The 25,838-nt window shown below is 39.1% G+C and overlaps 1 protein-coding gene across 3 annotated transcripts in view; it reads right to left on the bottom strand.

Moving 5' to 3' along the window:
- The window catches only part of LOC107980542, a 530,828-nt gene that overhangs the window by 359,071 nt on the left and 145,919 nt on the right, over window positions 1–25,838 (bottom strand). The window lies entirely within an intron of this gene.

Raw genomic sequence — 25,838 nt, 5'->3', positions numbered from 1 at the left:
GCTGGTGGGAACGAATCGTATGAAATGAGCAGCAGCAGCTTGTGGTAGGCAGTCAGTCACGATGGAATACGTGCTTTATGCGCAAGGATTTAGAAAGCCTGTAAACGAATTCGTCGTCAAGGAACTTGCCATAGTTTCACTCAATTTGTACCTTAAGACATTGGTGTTTGTGTTCAAGCTGCCTACACAGTGGCGCAGACTCACAGCTAAGTACAGGTGTAAACATCTCTGGCTGGAACAAAATTATCACGGATTATCTTGAAGCTCTGGGGATTTACCGTATAAAGAGCTTGAAAATGTCAAAGGAGCCGAGAAGAAGCAATGGCTCAAGAAATTCAATTTTCACGTAGTCGATATGAGTGAAATAGGCTTTCCCTCATTACAGAGGCTAGAATATGATATTTTAGAGCCACTTTGTCCACACCATTAATTTGCATTTGAAGAACACTGCGCGCACAGGAATGTATTGCTATTTAAAAATTTTATCATGACAATACGTTATCTTTGGAGAGATCGCTTAGACAGTTTTATCATACCAAGCACTTATCATTTATGACTCCAACAGATATTGCATATTTGCCACGAAAATTTTTTATAACATTTGCCGCCAATAGCATTGAGCTAGCTTAGGATGAGCTTTCAGAACATTTAAAGCTGGATTCAGAAATTTTAGAGTGTACACACTGTCAAAAGCACAATTCGATTGAGAGTGTAGAGTCCCGCCTTTAAAAAGAGATTGTGTACAGTGTAAACTGAAACAACAAATAGCAACATGGAAAAGCGGGTGAGTTTTCAAGAAAAGCCAACAGTTTATTCAATTTGTACATGAGCATATGCACATAAAAATGCAAGTTGTGGAGAGTGGGAGCAAGCAGTCCGAGATCGAAAGCGTTTCAAATTAAGGATTGAAAGAACGGGAAAAATTATTGTGCTAGTACTTATGAAAAAATTCAACAATTTAACCCTTCTACATAATACTGTGGTGCACAAGGTATAAATATAAAGCATATTTTTTGTCATTTACGTTTTGACGCTCATCAAAAATGGCTCAAACTTAAAGCAGTGCAGAATACGTTCTACTCCCAGATTGCAAGTACAAAAAGGATACAACGAAAAAGGATACAACAAAAAAGAATACTTCTCAAAAATTTTCTACGAACATATACTCGATGCCTGGAATACAAGGTTATAAAAGGTTTGAACTATGTATGAATCATATGTGCTTAATGAAAGAGCAGCAAACACATCAGCTTTAGTCAGTCCTCTTAGATAATTCGCCGTTACTTAAACGTCACAAATGGATTTTAATGAGATAATTCTACTCGGACGCAAGGATTTTATACCGACGAAAAAACTAGCGAGTCTTGAGCTGGAGAAAAAAATATCAGATTACCAGTGTGAGTGAAATTAAGACGAAGTATGGGGACAGAGCCTTCGTTAAACTGGATGATTTGTTTGGCGTCTTTTCACCCGCAAGACTTAGCAAGATACTACCTGAAGATTTTTTCCAGCAATTGTGTTCAGAATGTAAGATAAAAAACATACATGCAGTATTTTGGAGGTGTAATAAATAAGATTTTGTATATTGAGAGCAAAATAACGTTCTTTTACATGCGGCTATGATTATTTTCAACCCTTTCTTCCCTAATCCCTATGCATGCTGTCCTTCGTGAAAAAGAATCCTTTAAAGTAAAAAGGGGCTGTGTGATTTTTTTCATCCTCTCTGAGTTCGATGCTGGTATCACAAGCTGCTCGCCAGTTGCTGACGTTACCGCAGCCAACAAGTCGCACGCAACGATAAAAAGTAGAGGTGCTGACCTCAAGGGGACACGACACCTTTAAACTTCGAAAAAATCGATTTTTTTATTGGTTATTTTGACAGGAAAAGTTCCGTAGAACATGCTCCTAAAACCCATTTATAAAAAAAAAAAAATGTTCTGCAAAGTTACAAGCAAAATACTAAAATAAAATTTTTATCGTTTTTTCGTAAAATTGCGTATTTTTCATTTTTTGTCTAATATGACTAATAATTTTAATTTTAAGTTTGAATACAATTTTTATTGCAAATGTTGAAAATACTATTATTTTACCGTAGTATATACGTATATCATTCTCCGCATACATATTTTAGTAAATAAATTAGTGCATATTGATAAGATTTTTTTGCGTTATATTCGAGATAAATTTCTTGTTTCGGTTCTTATATAAGGCTCCGATGGATACGTAGGGACATTTATTTGAATTCAAATATCGCGCGCCCGCGCGCCACCCGTGGGCAGGTTAGAATCAATGTGTCTGAGAAGGACAGAGCAACCGTTCTGCTGTTCTGCTAGCAGACAACAAATATTTCAAAACACAGCTGATATAGTCCTGGTATGTGTTTTACACTGAGTAAACACAGCTGCATGTTTTAATACATAAAAAAGCTGATATTTCTTAAAAGTGTTTTTAAATTAATCTAAGTATATCTATTGATTGTTATCAACATTCTATTTTCTGCTCTCGAGGAACTTTTGATTTGCAAACAATGCCATGGTCAAGTTAAACTTGGCGAATCTAAAGCTCAAGGATTAGGATTCAAGATTGAAGTAGTGTGCATTGAGTGTGGTCAGCTGGCAGCTATCAAGTCATGCAGAAAAGTTGGCGTCTAGAACTATGCTTGGGAGAACAACAGAAGAGCAGTGGTTACTTTTCGTGCTCTTGGATTCGGACACGCTGGTCTATCAACATTTTGTGGGTTGATGGACTACTTGAAACCAATGGCTCAGTCTGCATACGATTTAATTTCTGAACAATTTAGTGAAGTATGTGAGAAAGTTGCCAAGGACTCTATGAAGACTGTAGTGATACAAGAAAAAGCCGGTACAGAGACTGGAGCACCCGGATCAAACATTTGGAGGTTAAACTGGTAATTTTCTGCAGTTTTAACTTGAAGATTCTACACAGTGACCAAAAGAAAAGATAAGTATAAAGTATATTTTTTTCAAGGATAAAATAAACTTTTTATCACATTTTTATAAAAATTCATAAAATCTTTTTTTTTTGGTTATTTTACAAGTCACCCTTGTATACTTTTTGATGCAGCATTTAAAGATGCATTGAGCACGCTTTATATGCCCCGAGTTTACGGCTGGAGCCCTGATCTTCTACGAGCGCGCCGCTCCCAGGTGCTTGTGCAGTGATTCTCTATATCGATTCTCACCTGCGCAGGTGTGTAATTGAGTGGCCATGCTTTTTCACCTGCACAGGGTGAAAGGGGGACGGCAGGTCTAGTGATGACGTCAAAAGCTTCTAGAACATTCCATGTGGGCGGGGCATATTCTTAGCTGCACAGGTAAGTCGTAGGATCGAGTGGTAGGGGGGTTGGGAACCCGCGCTGTTTAGCTATTCAAGTATATATATATATATATATATATATATATATATATATATATATATATATATATATATGTAAAAATTATACTGTAGTATTATAAACACAATATACCCTAATAGCACAAAACGTTTTAAAATGTGTTAAATACATGAAGCTTGTAAATGTTCGCTTAAGAAATATTTTATTAGCGTTTGAACAACATTGAAAATGATCGCTATTCGATATTAATGAAACCATGAACCTTTCTATAAAACATTTATATGGTATTTAAAAAACAGTTAAATAATCATTATAAACATTAACGAACAAACAAAATATAATATTTGTCCTAATTCAAAATATAGAATGTTCTTAAAAAATGTTAGAATTACAATATGGGATGAAAAATCGATGGTATCTAGTCATGCTTTCGAAGCAATAAATACATTTTTACAAAATTTAGGTATTAATAACAACTAGCACGATTCACTTCACTCTTAACGTCTCTCGCTTAAAATATACGTTGCAATAGTGAAAAAATCCAAGTTTTGTTAAGATCTTTTTTCTTAATATCAATTCCTAAAAGGAGGGAAAGTGAAAATTTTTAATAATAAAGATTTGAAACACGACAATTACGCATTGATTTATAATGAAAGGTAAAATTTTGAAACTAAAAATATTAAGAAGCTTTAACAGTTAAAAAAAAAAATTTCGAATTCTAAATTTAATACAAAAATACTCTAAACTCTTGTTATTGTATATTTTCTAATATTTGAATTCAACATTTTCGTTTTAGAAATTGTTTAATTTCATAATTTTAGTTTTTAAATTTTTGCCTTTCATGCTTTAATTTTTTCTAATTTAAATTTTTCAAATGTTAAACCGCTAACTTAAATTGATTATTCAATCACTAATTATCATGAAAGTGAAGACGATAAAATTTTAGTATACAAATAGAAAAAAAATGATATCTCATTATTATCAAATAACCCTTATGAAAATAATGTGCAGAAATTTGTGCAGAAATCTCTGCAGAAATTAATTTCTAGAATATTCTTAAAAGCAAATAATAATATAATGACTGCCTATGCATTGTATTATGGTATTTGTATGACGTTCTAATAAATAAAAAGAAAAATTTGTTTTTTCACCAATAAACAAAATGAAACGGGCATAGCAAGTTACGTAGTAATTATCTTGAAAGTTCTTCCTCGCTTAATTACGATTAAATATAATAAACTTAACTTTGTTTGATTGATTTCAGTTCTTTTCTATCTGTCTTTTCGTTCCAAAATACATCAAACTCGCCTAATCTTTGGCTTTTTTAAAAGTTAATTTTTTTTAGAGATTTCAATCCCTTTTCGTAAATTTTTTTGAGTATTTTATATTCGACGTCGTAAAAATAAAATATAAGCATCTTAAGCACCTTTTGGCCACAGCTTTTTCGTAACATTTTTAACACTAACATGAAATCACTGATTGTTCTGATATAAACCACCCTCTAATTATTATTACAACTAGACACCAAAAACCTCGGTGCGACTTGGACCTCGTCATCGGCCACCCTGTACACCTAGACACCTTCCTTGAATGATTTTTACAGCTATACACAAAAAACCACGGAGCGCATCATTTAGATCTTGTCACCGGCCACCTTGTACACCTAGACGCCGTTCTTGAATGATTCATTTACCTAGACACCAAAAACCACGGAGCGCACCACCTGGAAATCGTCATTGGCCACCCTGTACACCTGGACACCTTCCTCGAATGATTTTTACTTTTAATTAAAATTAAAACATAATGAATTGTAATAAAAAATAATTCGATAAAATTATAAAAAAATAAATTGTTGTCTTTTTATTCTACAATTTTGCTACTTTTTGTAGTTATTAAACATTTCCCAGTAAAATTAAAAAAACGTGAAGATATTGATCCATCTAAGGTTTTTACCTTTAAAAAAAGTTTTTTTTTCAAAGATATCATAAATTTTCACGATACTATGAATAAAGTAAGAAAATAAGATGAATTTAAGAAATTAATATTGAGGAACGAAAAAAAGCATAAGAAAAGATTTGATATCAAAACGAAAACGGAGAGGTGCACCTACGCCCCGTCATTGGCCACCCTAGACACCTAGATACAGCCTCGGTACGTGGAGGACACCTGGATGCGAAAAACTACGAAGCGCTGCACTTGGACTTCGTCATCGGCCACTCTAGACACCAAGATCCGGCCCACGGTGTTGAAAAAAAAATTTTTTTTTTTGTATTAAAACCGCTGCCAATCCATTGGCACGTAGCTTCCTCTAACTAAATTTATAGGTCTAATGAATAAAATATTGTTTTATTATATAGTATAATCTGCCCGCTAATATATTAGACGGTTTCTGATACATAATTTAATATATAAGTTTTGGATAGCTCATTGTCCAAAAGTTTTCAAACCCCCCTCTGTTTTTTTTATTATAGAATGCGAACGCTGCCGTCAATTTTTTTTTTACAGAATAAATAAATAAATAAATAAATATATATATATATATATATATATATATATATATATATATATATATCAGTATGACATGAATTCACAGGGAGGCATTTTAACGAAGTGCAACGACACTCCTATAATAGGAAGCAAAAGTTTTGAGAAAAATCGGTTTTTACATTTTAGCTCTTTACTTGAGAATCGTTATGACAGAATCGTTTAAAATTTTAGCAGCTGATAGCTATTTTTATGGACACTCACCAAATAAAATTTTAAAGCATTTGACTACAGTGTTTTAGAGGTAATCAGGAATCAAAAAATTTTCAAAACACATAAAATATTTACATTTTCCCAAAATCTCAAGTGAGATAAGGCCTTTTTACTTCCGTAATCGAGGCACACAGGTATAGATATGTATTTATTAATGTACACTGTCCTACGGAGGACAAAGAAGAAGAAGCTATGGATCTCTATTACGAAACTTTAGAGCAGGTAATCCAGGTAACCAGTTCGCGTCTTACGACACAAGAATAGTATTAGGCGATTTCAATGCTAAAATAGGTAGGGAGGAAATGTTTAGGCCTACTATAGGTAAGGAAAGCCTGCACGAAGCCAGCAATGATAACGGTATTAGGGTCATAAATTTCGCGGCGGCAAAAGATCTTATAATCAAAACTATGTGTTTTAAGCACAAGAACATACACAAGGCAACGTGGGCATCGCCGGACGGGGCCACACAGAACCAAATTGATCATTTCCTCATTGAAAAAAGACGTCATACTAATGTTCTTGACGTAAGGGCTTACAGAGGGGCAGATAGCGACTCGGACCACTTCCTAGTAATAGCCAAATTAAGAGCTAGACTAGTAGCGAATCAAAATAGTAAGCGAGCAAACGAGGTAGAAAGCTTCGATATTGAGAAACTACGAGATAGAACAGAGCGAATTAGGTACCAGATAGAAATTAATAACAGGTTTCAGGCACTTGAAGCAAACACATCGCCGGAAGGGAATGGCGAACCCAATAGCTTATGGGGGGACATCGAAAAAACGGTAAAAGAGGCCGCGAACAAAGTACTGGGTAAAAAGAAAAAGCCAAAGAGCAAACCATGGTTTGACGAAGAGTGCGAACTCTGGTTTGAAAGGCGCAAAAAGGCTAAATTAGATAGCTTACTAAATAGAAGTGATAGGACCGTAGAAGAGTATTCTAACGTAAGGAAACGGACGAGCGCGATCTACAGAAATAAGAAGCGGGAGTATCAAAAGAATCTTAGGAGAATAGAAACTAACAGTAAGGAAAATAACCCCCGCGAAATGTACAGAGGGATTAACGCCATCAGAAAGGGTTTTAGGAGTAGAGCGCAATTGATGAAGGACGAAAACGGGGACCTCGTAACAAATGACAACGAATTACTGTCGCTGTGGAAAAATTATTTCGATAAATTATTAAACGTGCACGAAAATAGCGAAGAATTAGGGGACGAAATTCACACTGCTGAACCCCACGTGGAGGAACCGAGCTACCAAGAAGTAGAGGCCGCGATTAAAAAACTAAAGAACAACAAAGCCGCGGGAAATGACTCTATACCAGCTGAGTTACTCAAATATGGGGGCGTCGAGCTCACTTTCAAAATCTATAAACTAGTATGTGCCATCTGGAAAAATGAAACAATACCCGAAAATTGGAAGGAATCTATCATTATACCGATTTTTAAACAGGGGGATAAGACAGACTGCAATAACTATAGGGGTATTTCACTTTTAGCAACGTGCTACAAAGTTCTGGCAAACGTAATACAAGCTAGACTCACTCCATTCGCGGAAGATATAGTAGGAGATTATCAGTGCGGATTTCGGCGCAACAGATCGACGAGCGATCAAATGTTTACCATAAGACAGTTGTTAGAGAAAAAGTGGGAATTTTGCGAAACCATACACCAACTATTTATAGATTTTAAAAAAGCGTACGACTCTATTAAGCGAAGCAAAATGTATCAAATTCTAGTACTTCTCGGTGTACCGAAAAAACTCGTGAGATTAATTCAAATATGTCTGAACGGAAGCACGGGAAAGGTCCGAGTAGGCGGTAATGTATCAGAACCCTTCATGATACGCGATGGTTTAAAACAAGGGGATGGACTCTCTACGGTGCTGTTCAACTTAACGTTAGAGTATGCCGTTAGAAAAATGCAGGTTAGCCAGATGGGCGCAACGCTTAATGGAACAACGCAGATACTAGGCTACGCAGATGATTTGGATATACTGGGGGATTGTAGGGAAACGGTAGCAAGAAACGCGGAAATCCTCATAAAAGCGGTGGAGTATACAGGGTTAGAAGTGAGTGAATCAAAAACAAAGTACATGATTGTTGGTAAGCTAGGGATCTGCAGAGGGGAGGAAGATCTCAGAGTTGGGAATTTTACTTTTGAAAAGGTTAGCGAATTCAGGTATCTGGGTACGACCATAAATGATAGAAACGAGATTAATGTCGAAATAAATAAGAGACTCCATTCGGGTAATGCTTGCTTCTACGCCGTGAGTAATTTACTTAAGTCGAGGCTGTTGTCTAAAAACGTTAAAATAAAAATATACAGGACAATAATACTGCCGGTGGTTCTGTACGGGTGCGAAACGTGGGCTCTCACTAAGCAGGTGGACAACCGTTTTAGGGTATTTGAAAATAAAGTCTTGCGAAATATATACGGGCCGAAGAAAGATGAGGAAACCGGGGAATGGAGGAGACTACACAATGATGAGTTACACAATCTGTACGCGTCACCAAATATTAACAGAATAATAAAATCGCGCAGATTGGGATGGGCAGGGCACGTAGCGAGAATGGGAGACGACCGTACGGCAGCGCGTGTCATGAAGGGCAGGCCGATGGTAACGCGACCTCTAGGTAGACCTAGACGTAGATGGGAGGACAACGTAAAAGCGGATCTAGTAGAAATAGGACGGGTTGGTGTCGATCGGAGAGGTGCATCTTGGGTGGGGTTGACACAAGATAGGGCAGCGTGGAAGGCTTGCGTAGGTGAGGCGATGAACTTTCGAGTTCCAAATGCCATGTAAAAAAAAAATCGAGGCACACAAAAAACTCATTTTATCCAGTTCTGATTGATTTGAAAAAATAAGTAGTCTCATCACTTGAAATTTTTATGGGGTATAGTTTGACACATGACCCATCGGCATAATTTTTTTCGTGAGGTTATGATGTTTAGTTTCAGAGATATGAATTTAAAAGAAAAAATCTTTTATTTTATCTGCCGAACAAAGCGGTCGATCCCGTGTCTAAAGACCAAACGAGGAAAAATAGGTAGTTTTATTTTCTTTTTAATGCATTTTAGCTGAATTGTTTGTAACAATGGGATGATTAAAAAAAATCAAAATAGTGTTTTTCAAAAATTAAAAAAATGGCCATTAAAAAAAATAGTTCAGAAAATAAAAAATAACTGTTTGTCCCGAATTCAGAATACAAAAATAGATATGCATGACAAATTTTATTGATATTGACGGAGTGGTTCCAGAAATACTACGGTATACGTAAATGTACACACACATCCATACAAACACATACACACACACACACACACACCCGCACGGAGATGCCGATACCCCGTATGTGGCGCGTCCCCTGGGTGGCAAATAGGGAAAAGCTCATCGTCGCGTCGAGGTCTCCTCAACCGGCCGAAGGGTAGAGCAGAAATAAAATATGCTCCGCGGACCAAACAGTCTAGGGGAAGAAACCCCGAAGATAAATCAAACATGGATAGTGAGTTAATAACATAACTACCCCAAATGAATCAAGCCACAGTGCCCAGTCCCGCCGTCGATTCTGATCGGGTGAAATCCCTGGTGGTCGACGTTGGCCCCATGGATTTTGGGGGAAGCCAAACTCACCTAGAAGCCGGAGAGGTTTATGACCTGACCTCTGCTGCATGTAGAGACGCAGGTGATATGGAAATGAAGGTTGATGCAGACAGAGATAAGAAAGCTGCATGCATAATGCTAAGGAATGCGCACTTAGATCGCCTTGGCAGCAGAATTGATGAACTAATGGAGTATATCAGGGGCAGACACAATGTGCACAAGCAAATTAAAGACGTTGCCTGAACCATAAGAGCGAGCTATAAGAATCTCTGCATCGCAGAGGATAACTTACTGCAATGCTAGCGCCCGGGAACACAGGGGAGGAAAACCCTGACAACCCTAAGTCTCAGATCCCGGAATGCAGGTACAACGGAGGAAGTCCAAACTACTCCACAGGATAGAAGTGGAGGAAATAAAGAAGCAGATAATCAAGCTGAAAAGACAGCGTTGCAGAAAGTCGTCACAAGAAAATCAAAGGAAAAGGAGAAAAAGGCAAGAAAAGAGGATAAAAGAACAGAGTCAGCAAGAATGGACAGAAGCGGGCAAGACCTACCAGACCGGATGCTTTAATCACCACGCAGCTGGTAGCTATGCATGCCCAGTTTACCAAGCTGCAGTAGAAGCCACTAACAGACAAAGAAAATGAAAATAGTGCAGAGGAATATGAATCACTGCGCGACTGCACAGGACCTACTAAGCCAGTATGTCCGCGAGACAGAAATCGACATAGCCATCGTCTGTGAACAATACAGAGACCTGGACAAACCATCGTGGAATATGGACAGTACTGGTAAAGCAACGATATAGGCATGCGGGACGCCACTTTCCAGAAAAAAATGACAAGACGTAATAAAGGATTCGTATGCTTCACCCAACACGTCAATAGAACAATTCAGACAACTGTTGGACCGAATAGTACAGGATGCTGTAGAAAGAAAACCGGTACTGATAGCAGGCGATTTCAACGCCTGGGCAGTAGAGTGGGACAGCCAAAGGACGAACGAAAAAGAACAAGCGCTATAATAAACTCTCAGCCGACCATTAAGTAACTGGGAATCACCATAGACGCCAGACTAATGATTAATCAGCATCTTAAGAGGGCGAGCAATAAGGCAGAAAAAGTTGGTGCTGCACTATCGCGACTAATGCCAAATGTAAGTGGGCCAATGCAGGGCAAAAAGTTACTCCTAGACAGTGTAACTACATCGATTATGTTATACGGTGCCATAATATGGACGGACGCTATGTTGGTGAAGTCATATGCACGAAAGCTGTCAACAGTTTATAGGATAAGTGCATTGCGGGTCGCTTCTGCCTACCGAACAGTATCAGAAGATGCAGTGTGCATTATTTCAAGTATGCCGCCTATTGACCTCCTAGCAACAGAACGAAAGAATATATACGAAGAAAACCGGCGTGGTGACAATACCCAAAAGGGAGTTTCAAAATCCGCGAAGGAACAAACCCTAGCTGAGTGGCAATGACGATGGGACTCCAGTGGAAATGGGCGATGGACGCACCGCCTCATACCATATACTGTTGGCTGGATCAATAGACGACACGGGGAACTGAATTACTGCCTTACGCAGTTTTTAAGCGGACATGGGTGCTTTCGAGCCTACCTACACTGCTTTAAGATAAAAGATAATATAAATTGCCCAGTATGTTTGGAAGCAAACGAAGATGCGAAGCATGTCTTCTGCAACTGTTCGCGATACGAAATGGAACGAGAGGGACTTGAGCGGTACCTTCAGGCTAGGGTGACCCCTGAGTTAATGATGACAGCTATGCTAGCATCGAAAGATGGCTGTTGCACAGTAAACGACTACGACGAAACTCAAAATTTTACTATTACAAAGCTTTCTCTAGGAGAAAGCAATATGTCATGATGGAGTGAACGGAATCAGATAAAATTTGGTGAGAATATAGTTTGAGTTATGTGAAATAAAAGAAAAATATTGAGAAGGCAATCAAAAATATTGATAAAATCTTTGCCTTTTTTAATATTTATAATATTTCTTGGAAAAAACTATGTGACCTACAAATTTTTGTCTTCTGAACTTTAATCTATTGAGAAAAGTTATCTGAGCTTCTTCAGTTTTCAAGAAAATCCACTTAAATATGATAAATCGTGTATTTTTAATAAAAAGTTATGTATATATTTATAAACTATTTTATTTTGATAAAAAGCGTTTTACATTTTATAAAATGTTGGTACTGAACATGCCTAAGCCACCAAAATTTTGGCCAATTAGTTATGCATCGGCTAGGATTTATATATCCTATATATTTTATTTATTTGGTTAGAGAAAAACAAACCTGAACAATTGCATCATTATTTTGAATTGATGATATTTGACATCAGATTTGTGCTTGTTATGATATCAAAAACTATCAAAACATATAGTTTTGTATTTCTTTGATTTTTTAAAATGTTCTTATTTTTTATGATATACGAGCACCGCGGCCAACTCGTAGCGGTATGAGTACCGCTGCGCCGCGACGAGAGAACATAGAGTCGCGCGCGTGACAATAAACACGCGCGAATTCGGAGGCGAGAGAGAGAGAGAGAGAGAGAGAGAGAGAGAGAGAGAGAGAGAGAGAGAGAGAGAGAGAGAACGAGCGAGCGCGCGGGCTAGTCCTGCGAATACAGGGCAGATAGTTCTCGGCCCGCGAAAGGTAAACACCGGTTACCTGACGCGACTTCGCTCGAAAGACTTTTTCGGAATCTCGGCGTTCGCGAGAAGTGCTGTGCCCAGCCTTTCCCGGTGTGTGAGTGCGGCACGAGATCCGGCCACCCTGCTCTCCCTGGCTTCTGCGGTCCAGCGCAACGTCCGTGAGAGCCTGTACGGGACCAGGGTCGTGATAGCCGAAGGAGAAGGTTGGTGAATGCGCGCAGTGTCTGTAGAGTGAGTGTGTGTGAGTATACCACCCGTGCGAGGGTGATCGCGCGCGACCTTCTCAGCGATACGGGCGTAAGCGCGCGAGTATTTCGGCGTCGCGGCGAGTCGCAAATTTGTTAGCGACTCGCATTTATTATTTTGTAACATCACGTTTTTATCGCGGATTGAAATATAACCGTAGATTTATTATTTTTGGTGTTTTTGTCATTATTTGCCGACCTAGATTACAAACGTCCGTTTCCATACGTCCTCCCTGCGAATACCGCAATTTTAACGCATCTGAGCAGCCGCGCACGCACCAGGCGGTGTGTAGTCCACGAGAGAGAAAGCAGCAGAGTAAGCTGCGTTACAACGCGGGTTGATCGCTGGCGACGAGATAGTCTCCGCCGCAGCGTGGGATAGCGATTCAGTTATTCCACGTTGTTTTTTTGGATAAAGTCTCACCCCGTTACAATGATATATATATATCTTCCTATATTATATAGTCATTTTGGCAAGACTCCCCCCCACCACCCCTCCACCCCCCCCCCCCACTACCCCCCACCACCCCTCCACCACCCCCCACCTTGGCCCCCCCACCAAAACACGTAAAATTCTTTCATTTTTCTGTTATTTTCGAAAATCTCAAAAACCCCCCCACCACCCCCCACCACCCACCATCGCCCCCCCCCCGCCTGGCCCCCCACCACCCCCCCACCAAATAACATGACTGCTCTCTGCGTTATCGGGCTTGAGACCGTCATACTTTCACAACGCTATTGCGTAGTAAAATAAGGCCGCATTAACAGTCCAATTAAATACAAATTTATAACATATTATGATTAAATAGATTTAAATTGGATAATATTAAATAGAATTAAGGTTTAGGTTAAGGTAAGAAGTATCAGTTCCAAGAGAACCAGATATTGAAGATCTACCTCTAATTTTATTTAAGTTATAAGATTAAAGTTAATTATTAATAACGTGTAAATAAGTTAGGGAATAATTGAGTTCAAAGAACTCAAAGAACCATCAGAAAGTATAATCATTATAGATGATTCACTGATTGAATAAACAACAAAATGGACAAGATAAGCGAGATCAAAGACCTCGATGAATTTTCAGGTAATATGAGTAGTCAGACAGAACTAGAGAGACAGAATAAAGAGACAGTTTTCCACACCACCCAAGGGGTACTGTCAAAAGTACATTTTATTAGTCATAATACAATGTACTTTAGGCGCGTTGATTTTTTTTTGTTTTTTTTTATTTTATTGTATAAAAATTACCAATAATTTCATATAATTTCATGACATGATCAAATTATACAGTACCCGCAAATAATTTAATTTTCAGGATCACCTCACGTCTCCCAATGGCGCGCAACTCGAATTTTATAAAGTCAATCATTTTATAGATGCCTTTTGCGGCACAAAGATTTAAACATTAAGAACATTAAAAAAAATTAAAATTAATTTAAAAAAAAAATATATATATAAATTCAAATGATGAATTTCAAGCGTCAGAAAACTTCAAAAACTAGCTAAAACTATTTTAAATGCCATTAATAGTAGAAGTTCAATGTTAAACAATACTTTTACTTCCAGTAACAGGTTTTCTTATACAATAAGATCGATCATTTTCAACCATCCAGAACATAATTATCAGTTCATGAAAATAAAATTTTGAAGATAAAATCACACAGAAACTACAATAGGGGGTTGGCGAGCGAAGCGAGCAGGGGGGCGGAGCCCCACTAGTATATATATATATATATATATATATATATATATAGGTGGTTCTCTGTCAAATCAAAGATCAAAAATTTTATGGAGATACGTTGTAATGCAAAAGTTTTTATATGTGTTCCAGAATGGCAGAGACCCTGTATCTTTGGCTAAAGATGAAGATATCCATTAATTTGTGCTAAAATTATTAAAATTCTCGTTTACAGCCTGATGCAAAGCTTATGAATTGCTTGGAGCATTCCTAAAAAAATCACAGAGGTAGCAAACATCAAAATAAAGAAAGTCACCGTAAAAGAAAATTGTTCCTTAATGTCCATTATTGACTAAAAATTCAAAGCTTAGTGATAAATTATTTATATACATGTTTGATTATAGAAATAAATTATAAAAAAATCATTAAACTTGATCTTATTGTTACAAATATTCCTTAGGTAAGAATATTTGTAACAATAAAATCAAGTTCTATAATTTGACAGAGAACCATCCATATATATATATATATATATATATATATATATATATATATATATATATCTCCCTATATTATATAGTTTTTTTGAGCTAAGGTGAGATTTAGCCCCCTCTCACCCCATCCCTAACCCTCTCTCAGCCCTCCCTGAAAAAAACGTTAAAACGTTTCAAAAAATGCGTTATTTTATATTTATGAAGCACCCCTCGCCCCCCTAAAATCCCTCACCACCCTTCGCCTCCCTAACCCCCCTCACTACCCCTCGCCCACCTCATTGGCACTCCCTCTGTCCCCCCCTCAGCCCCCCTCAGTAACATTATTCAACATATTAAAAAATATTATTCATTATGTTAAAAGTTCTATTTTTTCCACGCCACCCATGAAATAAACAGAAGAGCGCGTTTTTTTTCTGATGACAAAAATTTTAATGTTTTAGAATTAGAAAATAATATAGAATCTCATAGTAATTTTAATAAACAATGATGTATTTTATTCGTGTATTTTCAATACTTTATTCTGTAACAAGCGGTGGCGAATTCATATTGCGCGCGCTCGTTTAGTCGCGCGATGTTAGCTCAGCATGCAAGCTTTTGGGCTTGCGACTAGTAAACACACGTGCGCGGAGACCAAACTAAAGTATCCCGGTAAACGTATCGTGTCGACGAACATCATCCGAGTAATCAACTCCCATGGTTGGCACCTTCGATTTCAGCTTGACGTCCAGAAGCAGCTACCTAAGAGCCTTTCGAGGAGTGGAGTAGCTTGGCTAGGAGGGACGCCCTCTCGACCGGATTCTGTCGTTTGACCTTGGTCACCTTAGATCGTGCTCGATGCGTGCTTCGCATCTCCGTATATCTCACGAATTTCTTCACGCGACTATAAAGACGCCGAAGCCGAGATTCGTGCCATCGAATCCTCGGGTGGTCTACCGAACACCGTCCTCTCGCGCGACTATTGTAACCAATTAAAGTGATCAATATATGCAACTATGCTATTCACAAGTTGCGCTTTTTGCTGTTACGAACCCCGTCCTTCCTATCTTCTGTTCGCGGACTTGACAGAGTTAGACTGGGATAATGACTCGCCGTGCATTTTGGATACGCAAGTGACCTGGCTGCATTGAACGGAGTCGTCATTGCACTGACGGCTCACGTCCGTGGGCGACTCCAGCATCATCAAGGGTTAGCCGTGACGTAGTATTTTAACAGATAGAGAAACTGTTTGGTGACTCTGCGGCATCTTCGTGGCTGCCGTGCACAAGGCCAGTTGCGCCGTTACAAACTGGCGCCTCAACGTTGCAGGTAACGAGCAAGAGCGTTGGAGTAGGTAGGCATAAAAATACATTCGTGTAGCGAAAAGGAAGAATTAGCTCGTCTCGCGAAAGAACGAAATTTAACCCTAGCGTAAATGACCGAAGCAGGGAGGATGTCGGCTATACCATTCGTATTTACAGGCGTAGCCGCAGAATAATGCGAGAACAACAAAGATGAGTGGCAAAGCTGGGAAGAGTTGGTATAGCACGAACAGGCGATTCCAACAACCGACGCAGAGAGAAGATACCATGGGGCGCACGAGCCCGTGCGCGATTTCGTGACATGCCTGGGAGTCATGATGAAGGAAATAAAGCCACAACCAAGCCTGAAAAAACAACTAGACCTCTTACATAAAAATCTGATGCCAGAACTGCGAAGGTTGATCCCTCGTATGTACTGCTAGGACTAGGACAGTTTCCAAAGTAGTCGAAACCGTACTGGCAAGCGGGTAAGAGAACCGTGCGCCACCACTACTAGAGCAAACTCTACTTGTATTGCTTGCATACGTCTCACCGACGAAACGCAAACAGCCTGGCGCCGCAGCTACAAAGCGGTATAGACAATTACCGAAAATTACGGAACGTTGGCCTTTGACTCGGCTGACAAAGAAAGATCAGCTGTTCGTTTGGGGCGATGAACTGCAATCAGCATTATAAACGATAAAAGCTCTTATCGCCTTTGCTTCAGTACTGAACTTCCCGTGCTTTAATTAGCAGTTTGTCATACAAACCGATGCAAGTGATACAGCGTTGTGTCAACGCAATGCATAGACGGACAAGACTGAGTACTTGAATTCGCCAGCAGAGTACTCGCCCCCACCGAGAGAAATTTAACGGTCAGTGAACGAGAATGCTTGGCGTTGGTCTTCGCCATATGTTAGTTTCACCAGTACATCGAAGGTTATGAATTTAAAGTCATAACAGATTACAGCAGCCTAAGGTGGCTATGCAATCTCCGTCAGCTGAGCAGAATAGAACAGCGCGCGCAACCAGGTTTCATGGAAAAACGTGTGGTGCAAAGGCTTTGGCAATGGGTAGCCGGAGATATCATGGGCCCCTTGCGGAAGTCTGCTAAAGGCTACGAGTACGCACTTATCTTTTAGGATTTATTTACTTATTAGACACGTATTGTTGTCTGCGGCGGAAGGTATCACGGCAAAATTGGCTTTTCTGTACATAGACCCATATACGATTACGGCCCAAGTTGACTTAAGTATATTTGAGCTGACTGATAAAAAAGAAAGAGTGGAAAAGCTAGTGTCGACGGAAGAAATGAATATCTTTTATGACAAAGACGACGAAGAGGGAGACGACGATGAGTCTCGATCACCGGGGTATGCTTAAGAGGTAAAGGCGATGAGTGATCCGCCAGAAGCGTGTAAACTCGAGTCTGAGCTCAAGCCAACGGACGTAGTGGCGGGAGAAAAGCGCGAGCGCGATCAACGACCCGGTAAATATGGGTCGACATCCGCGGTGACGGAGAGATGTGGGGGGCCCGTAAACGGAGCTACCCCGAAACCCTCTTGGCGCACGCGCGGGTGATCTCGGCGGATTTTAACGGTAAGCGTGCCAACAGTGAATCAGCAGGATGGAAAGCGTAAGTCCGGCACATCTAAGAGCTCGACTAAAGCGAATCGGCCGCAACAGCTAAAGCCGACGGCGTTATCATCTCGAAAGACGTGAGCAAGATGCCGCACCGGGCGATTGACATCATCATAATATATCACATTGACACGGGCTCGACACGCGGGAGAATGCGCGTGGATAAAGGAGCAATAGCGCGCCAAGTATCTACGGAAGAAGAAGGAGGAAGAGCCGAGATGCTACATTTGTGGCCACCCGGGCGTGAAGCGGTCGCATCAATGCCTGGAGCGAGCCGCACGCAAGAAGATCTTGGCAGAGATCCTACGGGACCGCAAGAAGAACTGGGAGAAAGAAGAAGATGTAGAAGAAATGATCGCTGGAGGAAATAAAAAGTACCTCGTTTTTCCTATATCCTGTGTGTTCTTAAGGGGGTACACCACCTTTGAAATTAAAATCAAAATCCCCTCATTTATACCATAACTAATGTACTTTTAAACAATATCCTGGAGTTAGAGCTCATTTGGGCCATTTGTTCCTTTGGAATCTTACGGTAAGGGAATTATGGACTCCCTACTATACGTAGGTATTATAGAGGTATATAGAAGGTCTAAAACCATCAAAATAAAGGTAATTATGTCTAAGAATAGTAATAAAAATTTGGCTCATTTATATAAGTATTTATACATTTTTAATGAAAAATTTTGATTTTAATTTCAAAGGTGGAGTGCCCCCTTAATTGACTACTGCAACACTTTACATTTGCTCTTAGGTCCCCTCTCGATCATAAAGTTCGCAGCGATCATTTCGAATCGCTTGGCGAAGCTATTAGACTCGCAATAGAGTATTAATGCAAACAAAACGTGCGTATAAACAAGTATAGAAGCACGGAAAGTAAAAATGCACCACACGCACAGTTAAATTTTGCCACTGCGAAACAAGCCCAAACAAAAAACGAGCCGACTAACGGAAATAAGAATTCAAATATGAACGGAAAGGAGAAAGAGGCGCTTTCTTTCAACTGTAATTATTTTGGGTCCAAGGGTGATTTGCAACCGGCATGCGAAAAGCGAATAAAAAAGAAAGGGTTTTGCAACTATTGTGGTGGAATCGGGCATATTATAGACATTTGCCGAAGTAAGGAATATCAGTTAAATAATAGTCGAAACAATAACAACTCAAATACGAATGATAGAGGACGTAACGACACAAACAATCAAAATGGCAGATATATCAGCGGGAACAGACGACCAAATAATTACAACAATAATTGGAATCAAAACAATGGAGTTCACAATCGGAATAATAATAACAATTACGGTTATTTCGATCGTAACAGTGATTTAAGAAATACCAACGCATCTTGCTACAGAGGCAATAATAATAATGCAAATAATGAGGGTTCAACTGACAGAAAACCAGAACGAGAACGATCATTCAAACTAGATACCTGCTGGATTTAATCCTCAAGTGTCGAGCAGACAGGGTGTATGGTTTTGGATAGCGCAAAGCTGTCACACAAGCCAAAAATTCCACAGCGACGTCATGCAGTAGAACATCCAAAACCCCGCTGCAAATCGACTGACACCGTGAGTCATAGCGGCTTTAGTGATAAAAAAGCAAGTTGCCATCCTCGAAAACTGTCACCTCTAGCTATGCAAAATAATTCGACGCGGATAATGAAGGCAGCAGAAGACAAATCAGATAATACTATAACAAAAAGCTGCAAACAGCGCAATACCGTCAACATCAGATTGGCAAAAGCAGGACGCTCCCTGTCGCTAACATCGCTTTAAATTGAATGCATAATAAAAAATGAGGCCGATTTTGGTCGACATTGATACAGGGGCTGAAATTACCGTAATTAAAAGAAAATATATTGATGAGAAAATATCACAAATATGCAAGAATACTTGCAATCAGAGGCATCGTGCCTGATGAATGCATGACTCTGGGTACAATAAACATGGAGATTGGTAATGGTATTATGTGCAACTTACATATTGTCCTTGATAGCTTCCCCGTTGACGTTGCGGGTCTCTTCGGATGCAACAGTATTCGCGAATACAACGGAAGAGTGGATTTTTCAAAAAAGACTTTACAATTACAAATCAAACTATTTCCGTTAAAGCAAGAAGAAACTTTCACTATACCAGCCAGATCACGCCGAATTATATTTGCAAGAGCAATTATCCCAGAGGTGAAAATTGGATACGTACCAATACAGAACTTGAGACCGAATATATTATTCGGAAATTTCCTCGCAACAAACAGAAATAATATGCTGTACGCATACTGCTACGATACAGGCCACTGCCCTGTAAAACTACCTGTACTACATGTAGAACTAATCGAATGTCTCACTAAACAATCTGGCGGCAATGTAGTCGAATAGGACGACCACATTGGTGCATCTAATTATGTAAACATATGTTCACTATTTTGCAACACAAAGGAACCTATTGATGTCACTGTGAAAAATAGAATTTTAGCGGAGAATCCAGATTTGAGAAAAGAAAGAATTAATAAAATTATGTTCATTATATATACAAAAGGCTGCACCCATGGAAGAAATAGAACATGTACGTGATTTAATATAAGATTTTTCCTTTGACAGCAATAAATGTACTTCAGCATGTTATTAAATTAAAAACAGGGAAAGTTGTACGTGCCAAGCGTTTCCGACTTCCGGTCAATTTGAGAAAACATTTGATTCATGAAGTAGAAGAATTAAGAAACAGCTAAATCGTGCAACCATCGGATTCAGATTTTTGCAGTAACTTATTGTTTCCAAAAAGCCTGATGCCAACGAAAACCAGAGATAGCGACTAGATGTTGATTTTACGCAACTAAACGATAACACAGAGGGTACAACTTGACCACTACTATTTATAAGTGATATTTTGGAACTTTTAGCCCCGGCGAAAATTATTACGGTTGTTGATTTAAAACAAGGTTTCCATCAGATTCCAATCCATCCAGATTTAGCGACAAATACTGCATTTATAGTCCAGTCGAATTAGATTTTGAAGGTAACAAAATTAAATACAGCAATGTTTCTGCACTTTATGGCGTAAAAAGGTATGTAGAATGATAATTACCAAAAACTAACTAAAAAGGAGTAGAGGAAAGTTGTCAAATTTGCATATAAGTGGCAAAATTACGTGTTTTTTAGTTTTTTCAGTGCCGATCAAAATCTAGACGATCGATATAAAAATAACTCATACTATGTTGAAGGTACTTAAATTACCTACACATAAATGCACCTAAATTATTTTTTCATCAATTAGTTAAGTGTAAAATCAATACCGAACGCGAAAAAATGCGTTTTCGAAAATTAGGCACTATTATTGCAAAAATTAATGGATGTTGATGAAACTTATAGAAACGATGGTCAATACAACTGTCAATATGTGTGCCAAAAGCTGATTTGATTTACCGTCAAATGGTTGATAATTACATTTGTTAATTTATTTTGATGATTTTTTTTGCAGCTAATTGTTTAATTACTAACCGGTGGTTTCATAAGTTAATATCGCGATTACAGGTTCAATTTGGACTAAACAAACGTGTGAAAAAAGAAAAATTTCAAAAAGTAACATTAAGATGCTGTTTGCAACCAACAAAGTGAGACGTCTAAAAAAGCGTTATAAATAAATCCCGGCAGGGTCTGAGAAAAGTCGCTATGGAATTAGCTCTTTTTGCGTTGAATAGAGCATATTTTTGTCGTTATTCTCAAAAAATAAAAATTCATCTAGGTCTCTTTCTTTGGAAGATTTTTTTTTTATAACGTCAATTATTAATAAACTTTTTGACGTATCGAACTGATATTTTGGGAATAATTAAAGAAAGAGTTCAACTTCAATTTTCAAACAGTTTCACATTGATATTCTAGTTAAGAAACGCGCTAGCAAGAGTGAATGTTAACGTGAATGAACTACCTGTGCGCGCGAGGAGGAACGCTGAGCGCGCGCATGCGCGCTCGCGCCGCTCTCGGCCAGCGTTCACAAAAGTGGCAGAACAGAAGGCGGTCGATTTGAATAGTTCAAAAATCGCTGAAAAAAAGTTGCTGAAAATAAATTTTGATATCGGACAATTAATTGGGCACTAAAATAAGTAAAGTTACTGTAATAAAATAATTTATCGACTTATATAATAATTAAAAACAATCATTGAACTTTTGACGTACTCTCACGCGAATGACATTATTGAAATCGTAACAATTTTTAATTCAAACAGTACACGCGGTTAAAAACGATTAAATAATAAACTTCAGAGTCAGTACTAATTATTTATGAATTACTAGAGTAATAATAATGTTTAAAAAACACATAAATATAAGAAAAAGAAGAAAGCCCCTTTTACACTATGCACTTGAATTATAGAAAATGTACACTAAACGCAAAATGAAACCACTTATTCAACAGACAACGGTTTTCGAGGTCGCTGATAACGAAACTGTTATCAGATTTAATAAATAATTCGTTTAAACAATTTTGTTTATGCAAATTATTGTAAAATTCGATCTGTAACGAATGAATAGTATAGTACTAGGGGTTTTCGGGGTCGCTGATAACGAATCTGTTATCAGATTTGCAAAATAATTCGTTTAAACAATTTTGTTTATGCAAATTATTGTAAAATTCGATCTTCAACGAATGAATAGTATAGTATTAGGGGTTTTCGGGGTCTCTGATAACGAATCTGTTATCAGAGTTGAAAAATAATTTATAAAGATTTGTGCAACAATTTATAAAAACGAATGTTTGAGTATGAAATTTTCCACAGCTACTGAAATGCCGCCGTTTACTCTATTTTCGTAGGTAATCGTTATATTGTACACATTAACATCGTTTTTATTAATTATTAAAACTCAAGCGTCAAAACATATGGAGCTCATCAGGCGAATCTACTGATACGTTGCGTTTGAGCTATGAACATATGATAGTTCGTGGTTTAGTGGTCCAGATCATTAAAATTCACTCGAGGTAAATTTTCTTTTTTCGATCCCTATCACGATGGTACGTATTAAGGCTTTACTATTAATCGAATATTTAATAATATATCTTCAAATTGCCACTATATTTGCATTAGCTCCGGCCCGGGTGCGGCTCGTATGCACCCACCTGGGCTGGAGCTCATCGGCGAGGAGAACGCGGCGAATCGTGCTGCGTTACCTCGGCAACAAGAGCAGCGATGGGTCCAGCAAAAAGGACGGCAAGCGGCTCGTATAAATGCACCTTGGCTGGAGCTTGGCGGCGAAAAGAACGCGGCGAATCGTGCTGCGCTGCCTCGGCCACGAGAGCAGCGGTTACAGGTGCAGCAAAGGGACGGCGGGCGGCTCGTATACACGCACTTGGGCTGGAGAACGCGGCGTATCGTGCTGCGTTACCTCGATAGCAAGAGTAGCGATAGGTCCAGCAAAAAGGACGGCGGACGGCCCGAATGCAACCAGCTGGGCTGGAGCTCGGGGGCGAGGAGAACGCGGCGAATCGTCCTACGCTACCTTGGCCACGAGAGCAGCGATAGGTCCAGCAAAAGGGACGGTAGGCGGCTCGAATACACGCACCCGGGCTGGAGAACGCGGCGAATAGTGCTGCGTTAGCTCGGCAACAAGAGCAGCGATGGGTCTAGCAAAAAGGACGGCAAGCGGCTCGTATAAACGCACCTTGGCTGGAGCTCGGCGGCGAAAACAATACGACGAATCGTGCTGCGCTGCCTCGGCCACGAGAGCAGCGGTTACGGGTGCAGCAAAGGGACGACGGGCGGCTCGTATACACGCACCTGGGCTGGAGAACGCGGCGAATCGTCCTGCGCTGCCTCGGCCACGAGAGCAGCGATAGGTCCAGCAAAAAGGACGGCGGGCGGCTCGTATACACGCACCTAAGCTGGAGCTCGGCGGCGAGGAGAACGCGGCGAATCGTGCTGCGCTGCCTCGGCCACGAGAGCAGCGATAGGTCCAGCAAAAAGGACGGCAAGCGGTTCGTATAAACGCACCTTGGCTGGAGCTCGGCGGCGAAAACAATACGACGAATCGTGCTGCGCTGCCTCGGCCACGAGAGCAGCGGTTACGGGTGCAGCAAAGGGACGACGGGCAGCTCGTATACACGCACCTGGGCTGGAGAACGCGGCGAATCGTCCTGCGCTGCCTCGGCCACGAGAGCAGCGATAGGTCCAGCAAAAAGGACGGCGGGCGGCTCTTATACACGCACCTAAGCTGGAGCTCGGCGGCGAGGAGAACGCTGCGAATTGTGCTGCGTTACCTCGGTAACAAGAGCAGCGATAGGTCCAGCAAAAAGGACGGCAAGCGGTTCGTATAAACGCACCTTGGCTGGAGCTCGGCGGCGAAAAGAACGCGACGAATACGTTCTACTCGTATACTTTTTTGGCCAAAGGACCGACGACAGGTTCTGCAATAGGCATGGCAGACGGCGCGTTCGCACGAGGGTACATTTTTTTTCTCAGAGTTATTATTGTTTATAATTTAGTTATTTATAGATGTTATATTTAATTCAAATAGTTTTATTTATGTTTTTGTAGGACTAGAACAAATTTCTTGTTAGTTTTTACTCATAATTTTTTTATTGATTATTTGCAAATCTCATATTTAAATGATCAGTTATCAAGTGTATGATATGGTGGAAGCATCTTTCGATAGCGTGCACATCATTTTCAACAGTTTTAAAAAATTTCGTCATCCCCTCCATTTCAGTCTGAAGTTTCTCTTGATTTTTTATAACTGTGTCCATTTTTTCATGATGTTATTGTAACGAGTACAATCGTTTGATAAGCAACAGCAGTTCTTACCACACTTATCTTCAAGATTCATCTCTGAAACATTAATATATTAAAGTAATGTAGTTGCAAAGTTATAAGGAAGTAGCGAATATAGTCGACGCATATAAGTATAATATATGTGCCTTTATTATACATGACATTATCAATTATATTATTTTACTTGTACCGAATCATCCTGCTCACAAAAATGTGCTACCAAAACGATTCGCATCTGACCATCATTACCTTTTTTTTCTGATTCATCTACAAAATCCCACTGTTGACCATTGTGCATAAAGTTGTATGGCGCGTCATCATCGATTGGAAGCTCTGAAACCAAAAATTGTACATAAATATACATAGGAATAAAATACTTTTCAAATAGTACATGTATCTTATACTATTTTTTACAGTCTGTGTGGGAAGTTACATTTTTACGTCTTGCGCAAAATTAGGAATTTTGCGCACGCTCTGGTTTACTGCGAGAATCGAAAATTTTGCACTCTCTAAACGCCAAGGAAAAATAAAATGTCGCATACAAATTATCCAAACCATATTTTCAATATTACTTCTATTAAAAACAAACTATTATTATGTATTTTTACATTCATTCAATATATCCCTATACTTTATAATATCATTATACATTATGATATACCTTTTTCTCCTGGAATTGTTTCGGAATCGAAAATATCCGGAGACATGTTATCTCTTTCGTCCATCATTAATGCGATTGATCTGTAAGAAAATCATAAACAGTGATTTTAAATAAACATTATTATCTTATAATAGTAGGTTCATTAGTGATTCATTCGTTAGTGATAATTTTTTCGCACAACAGCACTATAACCGACATTGAATATAATTTATAGAAGTACCCTTTGACATTTCGTAATACTGGCATACTGTCGCTATATTAAAAACACATAGAAGCTACCGTAGAAAGATCAAACGGCTCGCGCTATAAGATGGCTGCCTCTTTAGTGCCCCGCCTATTTCATTACTTACTATACGATTAGATAATTTTAAGTATTTGACATTGCAACATTTTTATTTATTTGCAAAAGCAATAAATATATTTAACTTTTTAACAGTGACCGATAATAAATATTTCTTTGGTGCATTGTTTTAGTAACATCAAATTGCAATTATTCAAGCGGTTGCCTAAAAGGCATGAGTTTGATAATAAAAAGAAAAGTCACGAAAATGTATATTATTAAGAAAAATCATGCAAGCATATACGAAAAAGATAGGTAAATTATTGCATAAAAAATCAGGAAATTTTGGCCATTTGTATGCTTAAGCAGTGTTTCACTCTTGTCCCGAGGAACATGACCAACCTCATGGCTCTTCCTGTC

This window comes from Nasonia vitripennis, assembly GCF_009193385.2.
Source record: "Nasonia vitripennis strain AsymCx chromosome 1 unlocalized genomic scaffold, Nvit_psr_1.1 chr1_random0002, whole genome shotgun sequence".
In the NCBI taxonomy this organism is placed as follows: Eukaryota; Metazoa; Arthropoda; class Insecta; order Hymenoptera; family Pteromalidae; genus Nasonia; species Nasonia vitripennis.
Note: the sequence above shows the minus strand (reverse complement) of the source record. Positions and strands in the feature narration are given on the sequence as shown.